Below are 26,683 nucleotides of genomic sequence, written 5' to 3' on the forward strand. Positions count from 1 at the left end.
TAGTTAGATTTATATACCTAAGTTTGTTGTTCCCTCCTTGAACCAAATCAGATGAGAGTAAATATCAAGCAGTACTCATCTCCCTCTCCTCTTTCCTTGTACTGTAATATAATTTTGTGTCTTTTCTTGTGATGTAATTTACTGTTTTCTTCCTCCTCCTTTTTACATCTCCTGTTACAATCCCTTTGCATCCTTAAGTCACATTTTTATCATCACATCATCTACTTTATACCCACTCCATCTATTTATGTATTTCACATATATCTCATGATAACTATGCAATTCTGAAGATTAACAAGTACCATCTTCTCTTAGAGGGATGTAAACCCATAGAGGGATGTATGCCCATACTGAATAACAAGATTTTTCCCCCTGTTTACCTTTTTACAACTCTCTTGAGACTTGTGTTAAAGATCAAATTTTCTATTGAGCTCCGGCATTTTCATCAGGAAAATCTGGAAATTCATTATTTAATTTGTTATGCATCTCCTTGCCCAAAATATTATGCTCAACTTTTTGGGTCACTGATCCTTGGTTGTATTCTCAACTCCTTTGCCTTGTAGGATATCATATTCCAATTCCTTCAATCTTTTATTATTGAAGTTGCAAGGTCCTGTATGATCCTGACTGTTGCTCCTTAATATTTGAATAGTTTCTTTCTGGCTGTAGTATTTTCTCCTTCACTTGATGGTTCTGGAATTCGGTAATGATATTCCTTGGTGTTTTTAGCTTTGAGACCCCTTTCAGGAGCTCAACAGTGGATTTTTTTGAAGACGATTTCACTCTCTGAATCTAGAACTTCTGGGAAGATTTCTTAGAAGATATTGTCAAGGCTCTTTTTTTATCATGGCTTTCTGGTAGACCAATAATTCTTAGATTTTTCTCTCCTGCATCTATTTTCCAGGTCAGTTGTTTTTCCATTTAGATATTTTACATGTTCTTCTATCTTTTGATTCTTTAGTTTCTGTTTGACGGATTCTTGATTTCTTATGGAGTCATTAGCTTCTATTTCCCCAACTCTAATTTTTATCAAATTGTTTTCTTCAGTTAACTTTTGCATCTCCTTCTCCATATGTTCAATTGTTCCTTATAAGGATTTATTTTCTCCAGTTAAGTTTTGTACTTTCTTTTCCCTTTGTCCCATTTCCCTTTTTAAGGAGTTGTTCTCTTCAGGAACTCTTTTTTTTTTCATATTTTTAAAATCTTTGCCAAGTTTTTCTTCTGTTTCTCTAATTTGACTTTTAAATCCTTCTTCAGCTTTTCCAAGAGTGCTCCTTGTTCTTGCAATCATTTCATCTTCCCTACTGAAGTTTCAGATGGGAGTGCAGTCTCAATGCTGATGTCTTTTTTGTTCCTGCTTTGATTCTTGTCCCCATAGGAAAATTCTATGCTTTTTTGTTTTCTGCATTGCTTCTTTCTCATGATGATGATCATCATCCTTGTCCTGGCTTTTAAAGTAGATCTCTGCTTCTCAGGCTCAAGGGGTTCTGTCCCACAGTTCTTGGGCCTTGAACTTGAGGTTTTGTGTGTTGTAGCCTCTGTTTCTTTCAGCTAGAAGCTTAAATGCTTCAGCTTACCTGGTGCTGAGCTGGTTGGTGTGAGAAAGCAGAGGGCAGGTGAAAACTTTCTGTGTTTCCCTGGAGTTGTTCTGGAGCTTACTGTGTTAAGTGTGGAGAGGAGGTGTTCTGGCTACAGCAGGTCTCCTCTGCTGAGTTAGGGAATAGTCAAGCTCAGCGCTTGGTGATCCTGTCTTCCCTATTCCCCTGGGGTACTGAGGCACGCCTGGGGTCCTAGTGTTACCAGTTGCAGACTCCACTGCCCTGGGGCTCATTATCTCCTCCTGGTTTGCTGAGATGGAGCTGTCTGGGACAGCTCCAGTTCTACTCTGATCCCCTTGAGCCACAGCAAGAGGAACCCTCCTTAATGATTTTCCTAGCCTCATGTGCTAAGAGAATGTTTGCCCCTTCTGCTGATCCCTCTGTTCCAGGATTTTTCTGGGAAAATATTTCTTGAGACTTTCAGCGTCAACAAAGAGATGAGGAGAGAGTATTTACTGATTACTCTGACATTTTGGCTGGTGCAAGTTCAGGTAGGTGATTTACAGACATTCAGTGTGCGGGTTGATAGTCTTAGGAGCAGTCACTGCAGATACCTGGGACTCTGAAGCTTTCACTTACTTGGTTCCACTGGACTCCCATTCTGGATGATATGCAGTGTTAGACTAATCTGGATCCTGCTTCTACCCATGACATTGAGGACCTCTGCCATTTCTGTGATCATCATAGTGCTTAGCAGTGAATAAGCCTTGTACCATTCTCTGACCCCAAGACATTTTCATACCCATTACCACTTCTACAGAAGGGCCAAGCTCCCTGTCCTGGAGCTGATTTCATATCTGAAAATGATTAGCAAAAGGATATTCAGTTCTTCCATTCAGTAAAGAAGATCTTTCAGTGATATGACTGGATTTGGTAGCCACTTGAGACAGTTGTAACAGACAGATTTCCATAGCATAGCATTACAACAATTTCCCCAAACTGCTTGTGGGGAACTTCCAAAAGATCTTTACACATTGCTTCTACTGACCATAGTTATGCTGCTCTCTGCACAAAACTTTGAGTCCAGAAGTAGGGATGTACAGTGTGCTAAGTAGAACCAAAAGAACATGGGGCAAGCTAGCACCACCTCTGACTTTGACTGCTACATCTGTTTAATTTTTTAGGAAGTGCTGAACCAAGTGATCTCACTCCTAGAGCTTTGCACATTGACGTTGAAGGATTGAAAATAGTACCATGTTAGATTTAATTTTTAAAAGTGGAATAATCTCCACAACTTCTTTGTATACATTTATGAAATAAAAGACTGGCTGCTTAGCTACTACAGGGGATGGTTCAATACAGGGATGGTTCAGTACAGGACCAGGCACATGTCTTTCCTAGAAATGAAAACATGGGAGCATGAAATGCCTTTGAAGATGGACAGTTGTAATTGGGAGATAATAAACTGGGGAAGGTAGAGTACTAATCATCTGGATTTGAAAGTATCTGAAAATATAATCCTAACATATCTGGAAAATTCACAGAGTCATATCAGGGCATTTTTTGATATTGAAAATATATCCAGATGACATCTCTGCTACTTAATTAGCTGTGTAAGCTTAGACTAGTATTTTGAGTTTAACTACAGTTGTCCTTCCACTTCATGACTTTCGCCATCACAGCTTCCTTAGATTGAGGATCAGCATACAAAATTAAAAAGGAATTTGGGGAAAACTTTGTGGAAGCCACAGATGACATGCAAAGGCCAGCAGATGACACCGAGTCTATGACCAAATACTCAACCCACTTTTTATAATAAGTACTCTAAACACAGCCTGTAAAAGAAAAAGAAAAAAAATCCATGCTTCTCTGGTATGAAGGGAGAGCCAAAACTTTTTATTCAGTCTTTGTAATTCTCAGGGGCACCACACCCCTAACCTGCAATATGGAAGGAACAACTGTACTTTGGATTTTTTCTCTTTACTGTATCTATCTATCTATCCATCTATCTATCTATCTATCTATCTATCTATCTATCTATCTATCATCTATCTGTTATCTATATAGATATGCATACATACACACATATATATATGCACATGCATATACATATACATATTAGTTTTCATACTGAATTGTAAATTTGTTAGAGAGCAAAAATTTGTTGTACTAGATGTGTTTGAGTAGGGATCATTTCAAGTTTGTTGGTGTCTTTTTATTTTACTTATTTAGATCTCCTAGCATAATGCCTAGCACAGAGTAGGTACTTATACATTCTACTTAATTGATTGATTTAGCATGATCTCTGTTTTCTAATCTGTAGAGTAAGAGAGTAGGGCTAACTGTCCTTTACAGTTCCTTCCCACTCTGTTACCATATGCTGATGCTGGATAAATTTGTTCCTGTATTCTTTTGAAGTACTTATTTCACATCTATTTTTGTAACTTCTTTGTAGATCTGTGTAAAAGCTAAGAATGTGTTACATTTTGAAATGATCTTCAGAGTCTTCCCTGTGTAGTGATGACTATATCAATTGTCAAACATGTTTGCGATAGTCCTCAGGGTATTAGAAAGGAGACATTGCTGGAATCCATTCTCCATGTGTGATTTATTTAAAGAACTAAGATCTTACAAAATTTTTTGAGAGGTGGAAGTTTTAAGAAAATTTTTCAGTGATAACCATCAGTTTTAGAAATATACTTTTTTCAAAGTTTTCATCATAAGCAATTAAAGCCCTAAGGAAAAGAATTTTCACAATAGCTTTTCTAATAACAGATTTTTAATTAGTGGAAAAACTCAGAATCAGATAAAAAACTTGTCAAATTTAAGACAAAAATGATGTTCTAGTTTACTCCCAGTAGACAAGGCTAGACTATTGGTTTGTGGTTGGTACTTTCTCATCTCCTTTTGCTCATCTTGCCCCCTTTTTTGCATGCTTATATTTCCCTGAATAATCAGGCATGATTATACTGGTGCTAGCCACTCACAGCTGCTCCATTTGACACTCTACCCATAGCTGCCACAACTGTTATCTGTAGTATAAAAATGGCAATCATGGGGCTGTTATTTTTTAATTTACAGTTATATAACAATTTAAAGTTTACAAATTTCTTTACACATATCATCTCACTTGATCCTCACAAATAACATGAAGTGCTGTTTATTATACCTTTTTACAGAAGAGGAGACTGAAGGTGAGAGGAACTAAGTGACTTCCTCATGGCTACTGCTTGTAATTTTTATGAGAACAAATATAGATCAGATGTAGCAATAGATGCACACTTATAGGGGCTGTGAGCAAGAAGAGCCACAATCACTTCAGAGGAAGGGTCAGCTGCACCCTTTATGGCAGGACTCCTCTGACTCCAAGTCCAATGTTCTTTCCATCACACCACATTTCTTCTACTGCTGTGTATCATCTCAGGTCCAAAAGAGAGATTCACTCAGCCCTTTCATATTGTAAAGTATTTAGTAATCTAATTCATGCTGAAATGTTTAAAGTTTATGCTGATTTAATATTTATCATAACTCAGAGGAATGAATCTGAAACAGACATCCATGAAAGTCGAGACAGTAGCGAAGCCATTTGGGCACAGAAAACCTTTCCAGGAATAGGAAGCCTCCTCCAAATGAGACACATGGGTTGGGATCTACTCTACCCTTGCATACTGCCAGCCTTATTGAGAAATATCATAATAATAGATTAAGGATGCTTAGGGTGTCAATACGATAACTGCTCAAGTCCAGAACTGAAATCATGTGAATTGTCATTGAGAGTCTATAAAAATCGAGTTTTTGTACGTAGTTATAGTTAGCAAAATATTTGACATCTACTTTCTTGTGTTATCTTGTGACACTCTGTTAGGTATTACAGTAAGTATTATTCCCATTTTTTCATACAAGAAAACTATGGCTGATTAAACTTAAGTTTGTGCAACTGTCAAGTTGCAAAGTGACTTTATTATGTTCATAATAATAAAAGAATGTCTTTTCATTCACAGATTTTTGAAAACTATACCTGTTTCTCTTTTTAAAATTTCTATTGCATTATCTACAAGTTGTTTACACATGATAACGTTTTGCTTTATTCATTGCCACACCTTGGTTTAAAGCAAAGGCTTGGGTTTGACTCGTTACAGGAAACTGGGACTCAGGAAACTTATATAAACGACAGCTTTATTAGTATGTACAGCACAGTAAACAAAGGGGGCAAGAAACCCAGATCACAAAGGAGGAAGAAGTCAGAGCTAAGGTTCAAGGAGGGAAGTTAGATACCCCCAAAATGATCTTGGTAAAGAAGAGATGATCAGTGACAACTGTGGGAGGAGGCATTCGTGAATAAGACCCAGATGTGGTGAAGCTCTTGGGGTCTCTTATGGATACCCACCCTGAGTGAGGCTCAGGGAGTAGGAGTTGCTTTGTTGGGACCAGAAATTGGGAGAAGGTGACTATCGGAGGCAATAAAAGAAAGGAATAACTCAGTCTACTGCCTCTGGCCAGGAGTAACTATGACTATTAACTGTTGACTCAGGCTTAACATAGGTCAGAAGAGTAGCAAAATACAAAACTGTATTTGCCTATGTAATTTGTGGGCCTTAGGACAACGTAGCCTAAGTGCACACATATTGGAATTTTATCTTTCTGCTTCTAATATCAAACAATGAAAACTACAATTATCATAACTTTCTTTAATTGAAGACTTTTTCCAATTAAACTAACATAAAGTCTAGAATTGTAAATATGACATATACATGTGCTATGCCTATATAAGTGGTGAAAGAATACATTATTGCCAGATTTGAAGTCAGGAAGACCTAGGTTCAAATCTCACTCTCTCTATTCACCCAATGCCACTCAACATAGATACATGCATATATATGTAATATACACATGTTTATATATGTATATGTATATATGCGTATTTACTTGTACGTTACATGTACTCAGAAGAAGATGGAGAAAGACAGATCACTAGAAGAAAGAGCATTATACATCTGAATGGAATTAGGGTTAGACCTTTGCTCTGTCTTTGAAGCTATGCTCCCAAAGAAAATGTGAATATGCCCATGGACTACCTTTGGGATATTGTTTATATCTAGAAAATACTGTCATTTTCTTGGACTCTTAGAGATCCTTTGGTTCTACATGGATGATTGGTTGAGACCTGGCTGGTGTGAATCTGTGCCATGCCCACGGATTTGACCTTTTAAAGGGAGAAGAGACATTGGAATTCTTCCAGTACGCTGCCAGTTGGCACCTAAAACAAATACCATACTCTACCAAGACAATGTGATCAAAATGCTAAATTTAGTCTCTTTATGCAGGTTCACTCCATCTAGATTACAAGTATCTTCAAATCCAGGACACAAACTTAACTTTTAGCAATGTCAAATTAAGTAGGCTCCTCCTGATCACACCCTTTTACATATAATACATGTACATGTCTGTCTATATATTCATATCTAGAGAATCATAGAGGTATTTTCCATATATGTTAAACATATTAAAAGAACTTTTTCTAAATGATATTGAACACTCATCTTAACTTATTTCCTTTGCCTTTCCCCCCCTTTTCAAAGCATATCTTTATTCAAGTATCACTTAAAATCTTTTAGGTAAAGGCTTTCTCCAATATCAAGTTTTGCATTACCTACGACCCCTTCTAGTAATGATGCTCTCAAAGAAATGTTTAAGAACAGTCTAACTCAGAACCTGGGAAATGGATGCAAAATCTCCTCTCTTAGCTCTGAATTTACAGCCAGAGCAAAAGAAATTTCCGAAATCATTATTATGGACAATAATAGTAAATTTGCTCTGATCTTTTCTGAGTTCTCTTTTGTGAATTTACTATTGCAGATTTAGTGAGAATTATCTTTTCTTGAGACTAAATACAAATAGGATCATTTTATAGTTAAAGATGCTTTGTTGGGGGCGGAGCCAAGATGGTGGAGTAGAAAGACCCACATATGCTACCTCCGAACCCACTGCTCATAAAGTATCTGTAAAAAAAGAACCACCAGTGAATTCTGGAGCAGCAGAAGCCACAGAACAACGGAGCGGAGATTTCTGCTCCAGAGAGCCTGAAAACCTCTCGCAAAAGGTCCCTCACGCCCTGGACACGGAACCCAGCCCTGCCGTGGCACGGTGTGGAAAGGAGTGGATCCAAGCAGGCTTCAGGGAGAGGATCTCCAGTGGCCACACGGGTCCCCCACCCACAGGTGACAAGGGTCGGTGAGAGGGTCTCTTTGGTGGGTCGAGAGAGGAGTGGGGTGTCCCCATAACTCAGGCCCCCTCGGGAGGCAGCAGCAGAGGCGGGAGCATACCCAGGCTCCCCAAGCAGGCAGGAGCCCAGATCCATTGTTGAAGGTCTCTGCATAAACCCCCTGAGGGAACTGAGCCCAAGAGGCCGCCCTGCCCTGAGCTAAGCACCTGAACTTAATCTCACACTGAATAGCAGCCCTGCCCCCACCCAAAGCCCTGAGGCTGGGAAGCAGCATTTGAATCTCAGACCCAAGGTGCTGGCTAGGCGGATCTGGAGGCGAGGTGGGGGTGGAGAGGACACTCAGAAGTCAAGTCACTGGCTGGGAAAATTCCTAGAAAAGGGAAAAAAAATAAGACTATAGAAGGTTACTTTCTTGGTGAACATGCATTTCCTCTCTTCCTTTCTGATAAGGAAGAACAATGCTTACCATCAGGGAAAGATACAGAAGTCAAGGCTTCTGTATCCCAGCCCACTCAATGGGCTCAGGCCATGGAAGAGCTCAAAAAGGATTTTGAAAATCAAGTTAGAGAGGTGAAGGAAAAACTGGGAAGAAAAATGAGTGACATGCAAGCAAAGCATGAAAAACAAGTAAACACCTGCTAAAGGAGACCCAAAAAAATGCTGAAGAAAATAACACCTTGAAAAATAGGCTAACTCAATTGGCAAAAGAGGTTCAAAAAGCCAATGAGGAGAAGAATGTTTTCAAAAGCAGAATTAGCCAAATGGAAAAGGAGATTCAAAAGCTCACTAAAGAAAATAGTACTTTCAAAATTAGAATGGAATAGATGGAGGCTAATGACTTTATGAGAAACCAAGAAATCACAAAACAAAACCAAAAGAATGAAAAAATGGAAGATAATGTGAAATATCTCATTGGAAAAACAACTGACCTGGAAAATAGATCCAGGAGAGACAATTTAAAAATTATGGGCCTACCTGAAAGTCATGATCAAAAAAAGAGCCTAGACATCATCTTTCATGTAATTATCAAGGAAAACTGCCCTGAGATTCTAGAACCAGAGGGCAAAATTAGTATTCAAGGAATCCACAGATCACCGCCTGAAAGAGATACAAAAAGAGAGAGTCCTAGGAACATTGTGGCCAAATTCCAGAGTTCCCAGGTCAAGGAGAAAATATTGCAAGCAGCTAGAAAGAAACAATTCAAGTATTGTGGAAATACAATCAGGATAACACAAGATCTAGCAGCTTCTACATTAAGGGACCGAAGGGCATGGAATATGATATTCTAGAAGTCAAAGGAACTAGAACTAAAACCAAGAATAACCTACCCAGCAAAACTGAGTATAATACTTCAGGGGGGAAATTGGTCTTTCAGTGAAATAGAGGACTTTCAAGCATTCTTGATGAAAACACCAGAGCTGAAAAGAAAATTTGACTTTCAAACACAAGAATGAAGAGAAGCATGAAAAGGTAAATAGCAAAGAGAAGTCATAAAGGACTTCACTAAAGTTGAACTGTTTACATTCCTACAATGGAAAGACAATATTTGTAACTCTTGAAATTATTCAGTATCTGGGTACTGGGTGGGATTACACACACACACATGCACACTCACATGCACACACACATAGAGACAGAGTGCACAGAGTGAATTGAAGAGGATGGGATCATATCTTAAAAAAATGAAATCAAGCAGTGAGAGAGAAATATATTGGGAGGAGTAAGGGAGAAATGGAATGGGGTAAATTATCTCTCATAAAAGAGGCAAGCAAAAGACTTATTAGTGGAAGGATAAAGAGGGGAGGTTAGAGAAAAACATGAAGTTTACCCTCATCACATTCCACTAAAGGAAGGAATAAAATGCACACTCATTTTGGTACGAAAACCTATCTTACAATACAGGAAAGTGGGAGAGAAGGGGATAAACAGGGTGGGGGAGACGATGGAAGGGAGGGCATGGGGAGGAGGGAGCAATTTGAGGTCAACACTCATGGGGAGGGACAGGATCAAAAAAGAGAACAGAAGTAATGGGGGACAGGATAGGATGGAGGGAAATATAATTAGTTCTTACACAACACTACTATTATGGAAGTCATTTGCAAAACTACACAGATTTGGCCTATATTGAATTGCTTGCCTTCCAAAGGGAAGGGGTGGAGAGGGAGGGAGGAAGGGAAGTTGGAACTCAAAGTTTTAGGAACAACTGTCGAGTACTGCTCTTGCCACTAGGAAATAAGAAACACAGGTAAAGGGGTATAGGATGGAGACAAGGGCAGAGAGGGATGAGAGAAGAGAGGGCAGATTGGCAGACAGGGGCAATTAGAACACTTGGTGTTTTGGGGTGGGGGGAGGGGACAAAAGGGGAGAAAATTTGGAACCCAAAATTTTGTGAAAATGAATGTTAAAAGTTAAATAAATAAATAAATAAAGAAGGGGAAAAAAAAGATGCTTTGTTTTGGTGATGCTTTCCCCACATGCTATATGTTTATGTTGCAACATTTACCTCCTGTCTATCTATACTTATCTAAATGTTTCATTTGTCTCTGAAAAGGAAACTGTACTATTTTAATGGTGATCTAGAGAGTTCTCCCATTTCATCTTCTCTTCCCACTTCTGTGAAGTTGTTATAAAAATTAAAGAATTGTATTCATTCGTTCTCCAAGGAGCACAGCATCCACTGGCTGCTCAGGACATGTTCTGTGAGCCTTAGGAAAGAGAGATGGGCCTGGATCAGAGATTCTAGCTGAGGAAATATTCTCTTTGTTATGGTACCATCCCATAACAATATAACTGCTGAGATCCCCATTAGTAAATTGAAGTAATCCAAGCTTTCTAGCACAGATGATGGCCACATTGGCTTTCAGTTTAAAAAGAACCCTCCCAAAATCCCTTATAAGACTATAGCACTTGCCATAGTACTATTTATGATTGGCACCTTTCTCATTGTCCTAAGTGCTCTGCTATTGGCTGGATATATCAGCAATAGGGGGACAGACCGAGTCATTTCTGTCCTGATAATTGAGATTCTGATATTCCTTCCAGGATTCTACAATTTGTGCATTGCTTACTATGCTTCCAAAAGGTTACAGGGGCTACTCTTATGATGACATTCCAGATTTTGATGGTTAGAGTCTGCTTTGCTCCAGAAGAAAACAGTTGCTTTTGGGAATAAGCTTAGCACCGAAAAGCTGAACCCATGGAAATTTAATTATCAGTGGGTCAGAGAATTCTCTGGTTCTCTAGCAGTTATTTTAGCAAGGTCATTGCTAGTCTCTCTGGGGTCATCCCAAAGATGTGAACTGAGCTTACAATTAGAGAAATAAGTTTCTTTACCTCCTGTTCTGAGCTAAGGTTTTTGAAGAGGCAGCTTTTCCATACACATACATATATATTCCAAAGCAGTTGTGAAAATAATAATAGAATCACTCAAAAAAAACTTTTTGTAAGACATGTCCTTTTTAGGCCGAGGTTCATCATCAGGTGGGCTTCATGGTGATGAATTTTTCTGTTGCAGATGCTTTCAGAGACCATCAACAGAGTTATAGAGAAGTAGCTAGATTTCCCTATCTATCTGAATACATGTGTGTATATGAATAGATGAATATACACATATATGTGTGTATACATATGTATATATACTCAAAAACTTATATAGAAATAGGAATTTGGTGAGGAAATGGCCAAATATTGGTTTAGTTGAAAAGAGGCTGAATCTCCCAACCAGAAGTTCATCATTTTTACATTTTGGCTTTTATTTTTGGAAGTAGTCTGGTATTAACAACATGATTTGTGTAAAATAGAAGATGCAATGTGTCTAATTTTATTTTGTTAAATAATTATTTGAAAAACCCCAAACGACTCATTTATCCCAACCACCTATTTATTCTACTATCCTCCAGTAAAACATATCTCAGTAAAACTAGGCATAATCAAATTAGAATCCATGATGATTCTGACTTGCTTTTTGAAGTGACACACAAATTAGGAATTTTGAATGTCTCAGAAGAGATTTTGCAGTTTTTCATCTTACTGATATTTTTGCCAGGCCTTATACATTTCATAGGTTTGATATCTCTACCATGGGGCATTTTGTCTTCTGAAGATAAGGATGTTCCATGCTTTTATCATTATTTCAATTTTTTTACCAGTTGTTAGGATTGCTCATTTCTTATGAAAAAATAAGGTTAGAGTAATCATAATTTAGTTGTTTTTTAAATTACTTTATTAGTACCTTTAATTGTTTTCTTATTGTGAAGATACAGACTCAGTCACTTGAAGTCTAAGCTTGGTGGAAGTAGGCTGATTATTTCATTGTTGCAGGGAGTGAGTACATTTAAGAGAAATGAAAATGTCAAAATCAGAGCTCTAGATTCAATATTTGTATAAGTTGTGCCTTATATTGGACTTGATTATCAAGTTGAATTTAAGTCTACGAATAACATATAGATAACATATCCTCTTTTCTTTTTACTATACCAAGTCATTTATCAAACTAAGACCCTGCTGTATAACCATACTTTTACTCATATTGACAATGAAATCATATCTTTATATTTGACCGTTAAGCATCTAAGATCTAATAAGTAACATTTCTAAGTGAAAAGCACTCCATTAGCTCCTATTCCTGATTTATAGCAAAAGCAGGTGGCATCATTTCTGTCCTCGGGAAACTTACCTATTGATGGTAGAAACTAATGAAAAACATGAGCAGATAAGCAAAAGCACAGAAGTATATTAAAATGTATTTTCTTACACATAGACATGTGGCCCTTTTGATTTTATAAAAGTAGGGGAGCTGCTCAGGGAAGGTCGTTGAAGTGATGGAAAGACATAAACTAGATTGTGTTATATGAAGGTTATGCAGAGAAGAGGGACAAGGTTTGGCAGAAAGACAGTATTCACAGGAGAGAGGAGTAGCATGACTGAGAGACAATGGTGGAGTGAAAAGAGTGCCAGATGAGGAGTCACAATACTAAGGCTTGAGCCTTCACTCCATCACTTAGTAGCTGAGTCACTTCTTCACTCCTCAGATTCTTCATCTATGAATTTGAGGTGATAATTGTTGCATACCTACCTCACAAGGTTGTTGTAAGGAAAATGATTTGTAAACTTTGAAACCTCTCTCTTTCTGTGTGTGTATACTGTATTTTAATAATAATGATTAGTATAATGGAGTAGGTCTTCGGACAAGTCACTTAAGCTCTATGAACCAGTAGTTCAGTAGTAGTATGAATCATGTGTAAGATGGGGAAACCCTGAATTCTTCATAAGATATTTGTGAGGATCAGATGAGATAATATATGTAAGAATGTTTATAAAGTGCTATACAGGAGCAAGGAACACATTATGAAGGAAAACAAAAATAGGTGAATTGTAATAAAGGGTTCAGAGAATGAGACAGACAGACTTCAGAAGCTTGTCTTTTGCATGGATCCCTAATCTAAGGTTTGTGAATTTTTTTTTAGTATTTTGAAAACTATTTTAATATGATTATTTTCCTTTTAAAAAAAAGAATTAAAGAACTGAATCAGTTTCTTTCTTCTCAAGTTAGAGTAGGAAGTAGAATTTATCTTAGCTTTTTTATTAAAAGTCTACGTAAGCAAAAAGCATGGATTTGGAAACTGAAAAGAAATCAATTTCTGTCTGGATTAAAAAATATTTCGATTGTAACAGAAAATGTAAGAGCTGTGTTCATTTAATGCTCTCTGCCCCTCCTTGCAATTTTTGCATTGTATTTAATCATTTCCAGGCCTTGTCCTTTCTATTTTGCTCACTATACATTAATGGTCACTTTCTGTTTAGACTACAGCTTAATGAATTAAAATAGTAATATTTTAAATTAGTTGTTTTAAAGTATAAGATGTGAAAATGATTTTATTTTTAAAGAAAAATGTTGTATTAACAAAATGAAAATAAAAAGGGTACAATTTGCTTAGCATAGAAGAAAACTGTATTCCCAACCTGGGACATGACTACTAGGCTAACAAAGTTCATTTGTCTCTTTGCATATAATTTTGATAAACTCTTGATTCTGTTGTTATAGTATTATTTTATTAGATCAATAGATTGTCTGTTGAATGACTAGAGTCAAGTAAACCAATGTCTAAGTTTATTAGTAATTTCTTTGGATGTTCACATTTTTTAAAAGAGTATTTGCATTCTGTGTATTATATTGAGCTCCTTAGTCTCCATGTACTTCATTATTCTGAATTGTATTTTAAAGTTATTTCAGATGCGGCAGTATTTGGAAGAAAGTATAACTAGGGGACTTAATGAGGATATATCCAAATTGCTCACAAATGAAATGTTATAATTTGATGTTATGCCTGATTTTTAAATATGCTGGAACAGTCCCACAAGGGTGCTGTTTCAGCACCATCTCCCTCTTCTTTATTACTTTGTAGTAACCTTGGATTCTTCTATGCAGGAGAAGTGCAACATTTAATAGGTTCTTTCCAATAAGCACAAGCCATCTTGTGTCTGTTTCCAGAAGACAAGGCTGGCTAATTACAGAGAGGCTTAGGTCCTGAAGGCTGGTCAGTAGGTAATGCAGTTTTTGGCCACAGTATCCCATGAAACAGAAGGATGATTGGTCCTCAATTCTATGGAGTGCCTTTTGATCTTCAGATATGAAGTCATTTAGCCACTTTGAGGGGATGCAATCAAGACTGCTTTTCAAGCATTACTTGGACTAGAGACCCATTGTAGTTATATCCATTTTTGAGATTCTATTATTATGTTTAATTCTGTGATTCCACTGTGATTCTACAGAGGAGGATCATGGCGGGGGCAGGGGGGAGGTGGCAAAAGATACTCAGAATCCCACAATTCAAGAACCATCTACAAATATCAGTTGAACTTGTAGAATCTTCAGCTACAATCTTTGTGCAGTGGCCAATAGTACTGAAAGAACAAAGCGATATTCATATTGAAACCCTTGCTATAAATTTAACCAAAAAATAGAAAGAAGTTGCAGCTAGATGGAAGCGTGGTACACATTTTCCTCAAATAGACAAATCAAATAATTGGCATGATTGGTTGGATTGTGAGGTCAAAGGCAAAAATCAACCTAATTAGGTAGGAAATAGACCTCAACTTGAGCGTAAGTAAACAGATCACCAGGAACATAATTGTAATTGTACCTTTTGTACTGATTTCTGCAAAGGATGACAAAGCAGTATTATATTAATAATTTGATAAATTGTTCCAAAATCAACACACATCTTAAGTGTAATCATAGTGACTGATATCATTAAACATAGTGAAGAATTATGCAAGAATTATGACTTTAGTCTTAAAACAACAGTGTATGCTAGATGGCTTCCAGGAAAACTTGAGCTCATGTATTCCCTATGCTGCCCATGACACCATGGGCAAGTCACTTGACTTCAAAGTGTTCAGGAAATTCTAGAACTAAGTTGGACCACTGACCATTTTCATGCTTCTCACATGCAGAATTACTTAACATGATGGATCATTTGGTCCAAACAAAATTTTAAAATTAGACACATAAATACATATGGCGTGTGTGTGTGTGTGTGTGTGTGTGTGTGTGTGTACATCTCTCTCTCTCTCTCTCTATATATATATATATATATATATATATATGTATATATGTATATATATATATGTATGTATATATGTATATATGTGAAGTAAATTGGTTTCTTCTTTCTTTTTCCACCACCTACCGATGAACTTTCTTCTGTATCTTGAAGGACTTCTCCAATAGCATCAGCTGATAAATCCACAAGAATGTCAATCGGAATCAGGATCCAGAAAAACACATACTTTAAAGGAAGAAATAATGTTTATTTGTGTAATGAACTATGTTTAATAATGTTTAATGGTTTTCCACTAAATATATGAATGTGAAAAAATCCTAATGCATTTGAAAGTATGTTCTGTCATTTTTAATATGTACCATGTGTATATATTCATATGCATATATGTGTACAATTCTTTATTAAAAACTTTTATTTCTTTATATTTGCAATACTCTCCCCCAAATTATTAGTTGTTGCAAGTACTCCAGAAACCCCTAAATTGGCTGTAATTCTTTAGCTATCTATCTTTGAAGGGTGAAATGTATTTTCTATTTAAGAAAATAAGAAATTAGACAGATTTACTAATTATTGATATATAACTGCTAAACCAATTGGGAATTTTATTTGAAAATGAAGACAAACTCACTTTAAGATGTTTTTTTCTTTCATCAATTTTGTCCTTGCTGGAGAAGACTGAGCTGACAGTTATGAGCTCAGTGCATCAACAGATGCTACCTCAGAGTTGTTTTGATTTGCGTCTCTTTAATCGATAGTGATTTATAGAATTTTTTTCATATGACTATAGATAGATTTAATATCTGTCTCTGAAAACTGCCTGTTCAAATTCTTTGAACATTGATCAATTGGGGGATGACATATTCTTGTAAATTTGTCTCTCTTTTCTATATATTTTAGAAATGAAGTCTTGATCACAGACAGTAGTTATAAAAATTCTTTCCAACGTTTCTACTTATCTCCTAATCTTGTTTGCAGTCTTTCTGCTCTTTTGTCCCCTATCCCTCCAAAAACAAAACCTCACAAAAACAGAATATCTAGGGGGTGGAGCCAAGGTGGCAGAGTACTCCCCTAACCTCTACCACAAATTTTTCAGATATCAATGAAAAGAAAATCTAAACAAATTTTAGAATAGCAGAATCCACTAGCAGAGAAGAATGTGTCAGATTTCCAGCCCTGGAAAGCCCAGAAGGTCGACGAGAAGGATCTGTTACACAGGGCCAGGGGAGCCCAGAGTGCAAGGTTGTATCACCAGGAACTGTAGGGGCCAACTGAAGCAGTGTGGTTTCTCAAACATATCAGCCAAGGACAGGAGTCTGGCAGATCTGAGGGAGAAAGAAGCACAGAATCCAAGGTAATAGCAGTAGCTGCTCCTGAGACTGTGAGCCCGCATATTAATTGTAAGTCAACCACTTACGTTGACTTAAGTTCACTTCCAGGAGACAAGATAGCAGAGTGATCTGTAAGTGTCCATACCCTTCCCTTGTTGGTCTTGAAAAATGCAGAGAATATTTCCCCAGGAAAAATCCTGGATTTAGTGGGATCACCTGAAGGGGTGAAAAGTCTCTTGGCTCAAGAGGCTAAGAAAGTTGTTAAGGAGACATCCTCCTGCTGTGACTTAAGGGGACCAGTGCAGGTCTCAGAGCTGCCCCAGACAACCCCACCTCAGAGAACCAGGAAGAGATCCTGAACCCCCTGGGAGGGGTTGGAACCCATAAGCACCAACATCAGCGCCACAGGTGTGCCTTATAACAGCCAAGGGAATGGGAAGACAGTAGTGCAGATGGGGGTTCACCATCCACTGAGCCTGCCTGTACTCTAGCCCAGGAGAGGAGACCTCCTGCAGTCAGACCACCCCTCCCCCACACCTCATGCAGGGTAACTCCAGGGAAACTTAGGCCTTGGCCTTGGCACAGTAGCCAGCACCAGGCAAGCTGCAGTATTCTAGCTCCTGGTTGAAAAAAAACAGAGGCCACAACACACAAAGCCTCAAGTTCTCAGCACAAGGAATGTGGCAAAGAGCCTCCTGTGTCCCAGAAGGAGAATTCCGTTTTAAAAGCTAGGAAAAAGGCAATCATCAAGAGCAAGAAGCAAAGCATAAAGTAAAAGATAATAGAATCTTACTATGGGGACAAAGACTAAAACAGGAATATAGGATAGATGAGCATTGAGACTGTACTCTCATTTGACAGCTCAGAAGTGAATATGAATTTGTCTCAAGTACAAAGAACATTCTTGGAAGAGCTCAAAAAGGAGTTCAAAAGCCAAATTAGAGAGGTGGAAGAAAAATTGGCCAATGATTTTAAAAATATGGGGAAAAAAATTCACTGAAGAGAACACTGAAGAGAAGGAAAACTGAGCAAATTGAAAAGGAAGCTCAAAACCTAACTGGGAAAATTGGACAAATGGAAAAGGAGGAACAAAATGTAATTGGAGACAACAACTCCTTAAATGGAACAATTCGACAAATGGAAAAGAAGGTGCAAAAGTTAATTGAAGAAAATAATCTATTAAAAATTTGAATTGGGCAAGTAGAAGCTAATGACTCTCTGAGACATCAAGAATCAATCAAAAGGAATTTAAAGATTGAAAAAATTGAAGAAAATGCAAAACATCTCATTGGATAAACAACTCTTCTGCAACATACATACAGGAGAGAAAATCTAAGAATTATTGGTCTACTAGAAAGCCATGATGAGAAAAAGAGTCTGGATAATAACCTCCAAGAAATCATCAGGGAAAACTTCCCTGAGATTCTAGATCCAGAGGGCAAAATCATCATTGATAGAATCCACTGATAACCTCCTAAAAGAAATCCCAAACTGAAAACACCAAGAAATATTGATGCCAAATTTCACAACTATCAAATTTAGGAGAAAATAGTGCAAACTACCAGAATTAAAAAAAAAAAATCAAATCTCGAGAAACAGCAGTCAGGATCACACAGGACCCTGCAGCTTCTATGTTAAAAGGTCAGAGGGATTGAACTATGATGTTCTATAAGGCAAAGGAGTTTGGACTACAACTAAGGATCAATTTCCCAGCAAAATTGAGCATAATATTTCAGGCAAGGAGATGAACAATCATGGACAAGTGATTTCCAAATCTTCCTGATGAAAAGGCCAGAGCTCAATAGAAAAGTTGATCTTCAAATACAAGTCTCAGGAGAAGCATAAAAAGGTAAACGGGAAAAAACTTGTTATTCCATATGGACAAATAGTTTACATGTCTATAAGGGACACTGATACTCGTTAATTTTGAGAATTGCATATTCATTATGATATTTAAAAGGGATGTGCATAGATAGAGGAAGTGGATATAAATTAACTGATGTGATTATTTTAAAAAAAAACCATAATTTAGAGTGCAAAGGGATTGTAAAAGGAGATGTGTAAAGGAGGAGGCAGAAAAAAGTAAATATCATCCCAGGAAGAGGCACAAACCATACAGTAGAGGGCAAGAGGGGAGGGAGATGAGCACTGTTTGAGATTTACTCTCATCTGATTTGGTTCAAGGAAGGAACAAAAAACTCAGTTAAATAAAGAAATCTAACGTGCCTTATCGGCAGTAGGAGGGGAAGGGAGAAAGAAACATGAGAGGAAGAGTAGTAAGGGCAAAGGGGAATAAAAAGGAGAGGAGCTGATAGAACAGAGCAGAAACTCAGGGAGTCTGTGGTCAAAAAATTGCGACACTGTTTTGGAGGGGAAGAGAGAAGGGGAAACTAAAAGCATACACCTCAAGAAATGGGATGGAGGGAAAGACAGACAGTGACCATAATTGTGAATGTGAATGGGATGAAGTCTCTCATAAAACGAAAATGGATAGGAGAATGGATTAAAAAGCATAATCCAACAATGTGTTGATTACAAGATATGTACTTGAAACAGGGGAATACACATAGGGTAAATACTGGAGCTGAATCTTTTATGTTTTAGCCAATGTAAAAAAGCAGGGGTAGCAATTCTAATCTCAGACAATGCAAAAGGAGAAATAGATCTAATCCAAAGAGATACAAAAGGAAACTATACCCTGCTAAAAGACACCATAGACAATGCAGCAAAAGTATTACTAAACATATATGCACCAAGTGGTATAGCATCCAAACTCTTAGGAAAGAAGGTCAGGGAGATACAGAAAGAAGTAGAGAGCAAAACTGTACTAGTGCAGGACCTCAATCTCCCTATCTCTGAACTTGATATATCTAACCTCAGAATAAACAAGAAAGAAGGCAAAGAGGTGAATAGAACTCTGGATAAAGTAGATATGATAGATCTCTGCAGAAAATCTAACGGACATGGAAAGGAATATAACTTTTTCTCAATGCTATAGGAAGACAGAGACAAAAATTGACCATTGACTAGGGCACAAAAATGTCACAATCCAGTGCAGAAAGGCAGAGACAGCCAATGCATCCATCTCAGATCATAATGCAATGAATACTATATGTAATAAAAAGACATAGAAAGATAGACCAAAAATTAATTGGAAATTAAATAATCTAATCCTTAAGAATGAGGGGGTTTAACAACAAATCATAGAAAAAGTAACTTCATTCAAGAGAATGACCACAAGGAGACAACTTTCTAAAATTTATGGGATGTTGCAAAAACATTTCTTAGGGAAAGTTTTGTATCATTAAACTGCCTACATGAGTAAAAAAGAGAAAGAGGAGATCAATGAACTGGGCGTGCAGCTGAAAAAGCTAAGAAAGAACAAATTGAAAATCCCAAAGTAAATACCAAGTTGGTGAAACTGAAAAACAAAGGAGAGATTAATCATATTAAAATTAAGAAAACTATTGAACTAATAAATAAAACCAAGTGTTTGTTTTATGATAAAACTGACGAACCTTTTGCCAATTCGATTGCAAAAAGGAAAGAAGAAAACCAAATTCCCAATATCAAAAATGAAAGTGTGAACTCACATCCAACGTGGAGCAAATAAAAACATTAATTAAACATTACTTTGCTCAACTGTATGCCCATAAAGTTGCCAATCTCATTGTGATGGAAGAATATTTTTAAAAATGCATATATAAATAGCCCAAATTAATAAAAATATTAAATGCTTTAATAACTCCATCTTAGAGAAAGAAACTGAACAAACCATCAGTGAACTCCTGAAGAAAAATGTCCAGGGACAGATGGATTTACAAGTGAATTCTATCAAACATTTAAAGAAAAATTAATTCCAATACTCTACAGACTATTTGGGAAAACTGGTGAAGGAGTCCTGCCAAAATCTTTTTAGGATAGAAACATGGTTCTGATACCTTAACCAGGAAGAGCCAAAACAGAGAAAGGATATTAGAGAGCAATTTTCCTAATAAATATAGATGCAAAAATTTTTTAATAAGATATTAGCTAAAACAATACAGCAATTTATCATGAGATATTATGATCAGGTAGGATTTATAACAGGAATGCAGGACTGGTTCAATATTAGAAAAATTATCAGCATTGTTGATCATATCAATAGTCAAATGGACAAACCAGATGATTATCTCAATAGATACAGAAAAAGCTTTTGACAAAATATAAGACCCATTCCTTTTGAAAACACTCGCGAGCATAGAAATAAAATAATAAGCAATATATACTTAAAACCATCAACAAGCATTTTATGCAATGGGGATAAGCTACATGCATTTCCAATAGATCAGGGGTGAAAGCAATATGTCCATTATCACCATTGTTATTCAGTATGGTACTAGAAATGCTAGCTTTAGCAGTAAGAGAAGGAAAAGAAAGTGAATGAATTAGAATAGGAAAAGAAGAAACTAAGTTATCACTCTTTGCAGATGGTATGATGATATTCTTAGGGAATCCTTGAGAATCAGGTAAAAAGTTACTTAAAAGAATAAACAACTGAGAACTTTGCAGGTTGCAAAATAAACCCACATAAAACATCTACAATTCTATGTATTACTAACAAAGCTCAACAGCAAAAGATAGAGAAATTCTGTTTAAAGCTATGGGAGACACTAAAATATCTGGGGGCCTAACTGCCAAAAGAAACCCAGGGATTATATGAACACAATTACAAAACACTTTTCCCACAAATAAAGTCAGATCTAACTAAGTGGGAAAACATCAGTAGCTCATGGGTACGCCAAGCTAATATGATACAAATGACAATTCTACCCAAATTAGCTTACTTCTTCATGGCCATACCAATCAAACTATCAGAAAATTGTTTTCTAGAGCTAAAAAAAATAAAATCAAAATTCATCAGGAAATCAATAGTTCAAAATATGAAGGGAATTAATGAACAGAAATGCTAAGGAAGGTGGCCTAGGTCTAATAGATCTCAAATTGTATTATAAAGCAGCAATCATCAAAAGCACTTGGTACTGGCTAAGAAACAGAGGGATACGCTAGTGCAATAGATTAAATACTCAAGACACAGTAGTAAACGTATGTAGTAGTCTACTGTATGATAAACCCAAGAACCCCAGCTTCTGGGATAAGAACTCACTGACAAAAACTGCAGGGGAAACTGGATTAGAGTGTGGTGGAAACTTAGCATAGACCAATGCCTGACACCATACAGAAGTATAAAGTCTAAATGTATACATGATTTAGGCATAAAGACTGATAAATATAAACAAATTGGGGTAGCAAGAAATAGTGTATTTGTTGGATTAATGGAGAATGGAGGAATTTATGACCTAATAAAAGATAGAGAACAATATGAAGTGCAAAATGGATAATTTTGATTAAATTAAATTGAAAAGTTTATTCACAAACAAGCCCAATGCAACCAAGATTAAGTGGGAAGCAGAAAACTAAGAAAGAATTTTTGCAACTAATGTCTGGAATAAAGACGACATTTCTAAAATATGTAGAGAAACTGAGTCAAAAATATAAGAATACATGTCATTCCCCAATTGATCACTGCTCAAAGGATATGACAGGCAGTTTGCAGAGGAAGAAATTGAAGGTATCTATAGTTATAAGGAAAAATTATCTAAATCACTATTGCTTAGAGAAATGCAAATCAAAAGAACCTTGAGGTACCACATCACACCTATCAGGTTGGCTAACCTGACAAAACAGGAAGCTGATAAATGATGGAGAAGATGTGGGAAAGTTGGAATACTAATTCACTGTCGGTGGAGCTGTGAGCTGATCCAATCATTCTGGAGAGCAATTTGGAAATGCAGAAAAGGCTGCAATAATGACCATACCCTTTGACCCAGAAATATCACTTCTAGGACTGTATCCCAAAAAGATCATAAAAATGGGAAAGGGTCTTACATGTACAAAAATGTGTATAGCAGCTTTCTTTGTGGTGTCCAAGATCTGGAAATAGAGTGGATGCCCATCAACTGGGGAATGAACGAACAGGTTGTGGTATATGAATATAATGGAATTCTATTTTGCTATAATACATGATGAACAGAATGACTTCAGAGAGGTCTGGAAGGACTTATATGAATTGATGCTGAGTCAAATGAGCAGAACCAGGAGAATATTGTACACAGTACAAGTCACAGTGTGCGAGGACTGATTCTGGCAGACCCAGACCTTCACAGCCATCCAAGGACCTAAAACATTTCCAAAAGACTCTTAAGGCAAAATACCATCCAAATATAGAGAAAAAATTATGAAAGTGGAACACAGAAAGAAGCAGAATATTTTCTCGTGTTAATTTAATTTCAGTTTGTTTTCTCTCACATTCGTTTTAATTTTTTCATGCAACCTGACTAATGTGATAATGTGGTTAACAAGAATGTATGTGTAGAACTCATACAGGATTGCATTGCATCTCAGAAAGGAAGGGGGGAGGGAGAGGGAGAAAATCTAAGACTTATAGAAGTGATTGTAGGAAACTGAAAATGAATGAATTAATTTAAAATTACATCTCTAAATGAAAAAAAAAAGAGCAACAACAACAACAGCGTAACTGCTTGATGGGCTCAAAGGAGTCAGGTTCATGGCTTATTTGTTGTTTTCTCCCTGCTCTGCAAATGAACAAAAGTGAATTTTCTTTTGTTCATATTGAAGCCTCACAAGGAGAGACTGCCTTGGTCAATATATAGCGATTATGAAATCTTCTTCTCCAATTCTTTTCCCTCTCCTCCTCCCTTTCTTATCCCTCGTCTTCCTCCCTCCTTTCCCCAATTTTTGCCCACTAAATTATTCCCATTGTCTTTTCTCTTGCAATGGAAGAATGCAGAACAGCAATGCAACAGTTAATCATATTTATCTTAGAAAATCAGAAAGGAAACTCTTAAGAAACATGGAGAGGGAATAATTTTATTTTCTTAAAAAGAAAGTGAAAATAAACTTGTCAGCTTACAATGACTGAATTCATTTTGATGTGACTCCATTTTGTGATAGAATTGTATTTAGTGTTTCTCTATCAGTTGTCAATCTCATGAACAATTGTGTGGTATGATGTGTGCTTGTAGGCAACTGATAAGTATATTTAGAAATTCTAACAGGACAGACCACCAGTGGTAAAATATTAAAAATAACTTTATCAGTAACTTATATAATGAACTCCCAGTCAAATTATGTGGTAAACAATATTAGGACCAGCCCTAACTACAACTAAAAGAAGCCAGGGGAAACGCTACTCCCTGTTTGTGATCAGAATAAACTCCCAATTTCTCTGCTAGTAAAATGAACATGAACAGCTCATGTTTGCTACAGTACAGTCCTAATGACAGACTGGCTAGAGGATCACCTTGTAAGGAGATTGGCTAAGAAAAGAGGTAATCTTGTCGTGAACATCGCTGTGAAACACATTTATTGGAACCTATTAGATGAAGATTACTCTTAGAGGGGGATGATGACTTTATGGGATGTTGTCATCATAAGATCATTGATTTAGAGCTGGGAAGGACCTTAGAAATCACCAAATCTTAGCTCATCATTTAACATATGAGGAAACTGAGCATTGGAGAGTTAAATTTCATCCAGCTAGTATGTCAGGGGTGGGATTTGAGCACAATATCCACTAGAATATTCTGCCTCTCATTAGCTACAACAACCTAGAGAACAGTTAGTCAGTGATAGAGGGCTACCATCACTTTCTCAATGAAAAGATCTCAGTTCACAGAAGCATTGACCTATACTTAACTGTATATGTCCCTTAAGTATTTACATAATGATTTGTCCCAACCAAGAGGCAGAGAAAGTCGTTCATCCAGAGTTTTAAAGCTAATCCTGCCCATAACAAGAATCTTAAGAAAGATGTAACATTGATCTGTAATCCCTGGTAGGACTTCAGTTTCATAGATCAATTAAAATTTGTTCATCCAGAGCTGCCATAGTACCTGGACTCAGGTTCAGAGGATTTATCTCTAGAGATTTCTTAGGCAGCTATTTGTAATTCATATTGTGGTTCAGTAACAATCATTGTCTCCATATAGCCATGAGGAGACAATATAAATGTGCTCTTTGACAGTCAATTCCCCCTAGTGGTTTCATAGCTCCTTTTTTATCCTTGGAGATTGACTCCATTCAAAAGGGTTTAACTTTTAAATTGACAGCTGAGGAGACCTCTGTGGCTTATGAAGAGGCATGAACTCGATTGAAGACAGTGGTTGCATTTCCATTACTTATCTCTTGGCATTCAGGGTAGACATTTCCAAATGAATTTTTCCAAGCATGGTAGTATATTATTAATACACAAGACATGGAAGTGCTGACAAACAAAACCATTCTAGAGCGTAGAACAGAGCAAACCACATCCAGTGACAATAAGAGGGACTGGTGGCACTTGCTGGTACTGTCATTAGAATGAAGGACATGCCATCAAGGCTTAAAGCTTTGGTTCATTTAGTCTTCCAGTCTCATACTATGTCCTTGAAATGATGCTCATCAAAACAGAAAACTGGGAAATAATTTTTATATCCAGCGTTTCTGATAAAGGCCTCATGTCTAAAATATGTGGAGAACTGAGTCAAACTTATTAAAAGTGATTCCTCAATTGATAAATGGTCAAAGGATGTGAATAAGCTGTTTACAGAGGAAGATGTCAAAGCTATCATCATAAAAAATTCTCTAAATCATTATTGAGCATAGAGAAATGTAAATTAAAACTACTGTGAGGTATGACCTCACAGCTATCAGATTGGCTAATATGACATAAAAGAGAAATGATCAATGTTGAAAAAGATGTGGAAAAACCAGGACAATAATGTATTGTTAGTGGAGTTGTGAACTGATCCAGCCATTCTGGAGAGCAATTTGAAACTATGGCCAAAGGGCTATAAAACTGCATACGTTTTGATCCAAAAATACCACTTCTAGGTCTGTATCCCAAAGAGATCATAAAAAGGGGAAAGGGTCCCACATGTATAAAAATGTTTATAGCAGCTCTTTTTGGGATGGCCAAGAACTGAAAATTGAGGAGATGGCCATCATCTAAGGAATGGCTGAACAAGTTGTGGTATATGAATGTAATGGAATACTATTGTGCCATAAGAAAAGATAAGCACTCCCTTTTCAGAAAATTCTGGAAAGACATACATGAATTGATGCTGAGTGAAGTGAGCAGAACCAGGAGAACATTAGCAACAGCAACACTGTCCAATGATGAATTATAATAGGCCTAGCTATTCTCAGCAATAAAATGATCCAAGAGAATTCCAAAATACTAGTGATGGAAAATACTAACAACGTCTAAAGAAAGAACTATAGAATCTGAATATTATTATTGAGGAATAATACTATTTTCAATTTTTTTTTTGGTTTTTACTCTCTGGTGGATTTTTCCTTTTGTTCTGATTGTCCTTTCACAACATGACTACTGTGGAAATATTTTTAATAGAACTGTACATGTATAACCTATATCAGATTGCTTGCTGTCTTGGGGAAATGAAAGGGGAGGGACAGAAAGAAAAAAAATTTCCTACTCAAAATTTTACCAAAATGAATGTTGAAAACTGTCTTTACATGTAACTGGAAAAACAATAAAATACTCTTAAGAAAAATAAGGAAGAAAGCAGACAGGAATTATCACTCAAAACACTCTACATTTCTTTTCCTTCAACATTTCTTACCTATGGAAATGTTAATTGTGTTATGTGTTTTGCAGGACTATTTGCTGTTCTTGTGTAACTCATTCCTACAACATTTGGGGCTGTGAAAGATATAACAAAGAAAACTCTGGGAAAAAAGGAAAATAACATCCATCTCCACTTAGCTCAATTCTACCTTCACAATGAATGGGTGTGGTGCCCAGATGTTGGAGTAAAAGCATGGACTTGGGAGAGCTCTCCTCCCAAACTCTGTCAGATACCTGTAAAAAAAAAATGAATATGGACAAATTATGGAACTTCAGAATTCATAGAAGGATGGAGTGAAGCAATTCTCCAGCCCAAGAAAGGCTGAAAATTCAACAGG

General features: G+C 36.7%; 1 protein-coding gene and 2 pseudogenes across 1 annotated transcript in view; 2 read left to right on the forward strand and 1 right to left on the reverse strand.

The window, feature by feature from the left end:
• Nucleotides 1-15,651, forward strand: part of LOC140510842 (ankyrin repeat domain-containing protein 26-like) — a 96,222-nt gene extending 80,571 nt beyond the window's left edge. Inside the window, 1 exon segment of the mRNA XM_072619717.1 lies at nucleotides 15,480-15,651. The gene's annotated coding sequence lies outside the window, so the exon portion shown is untranslated.
• The window catches only part of LOC140512186 (nucleophosmin pseudogene), a 355,194-nt pseudogene that overhangs the window by 289,677 nt on the left and 38,834 nt on the right, over nucleotides 1-26,683 (reverse strand).
• On the forward strand, nucleotides 9,734-15,461 carry LOC140512475 (transmembrane protein 230 pseudogene; annotated as a pseudogene).

Source organism: Notamacropus eugenii, chromosome 6 (genome assembly GCF_028372415.1).
Source record: "Notamacropus eugenii isolate mMacEug1 chromosome 6, mMacEug1.pri_v2, whole genome shotgun sequence".
Classification (NCBI taxonomy): Eukaryota; Metazoa; Chordata; class Mammalia; order Diprotodontia; family Macropodidae; genus Notamacropus; species Notamacropus eugenii.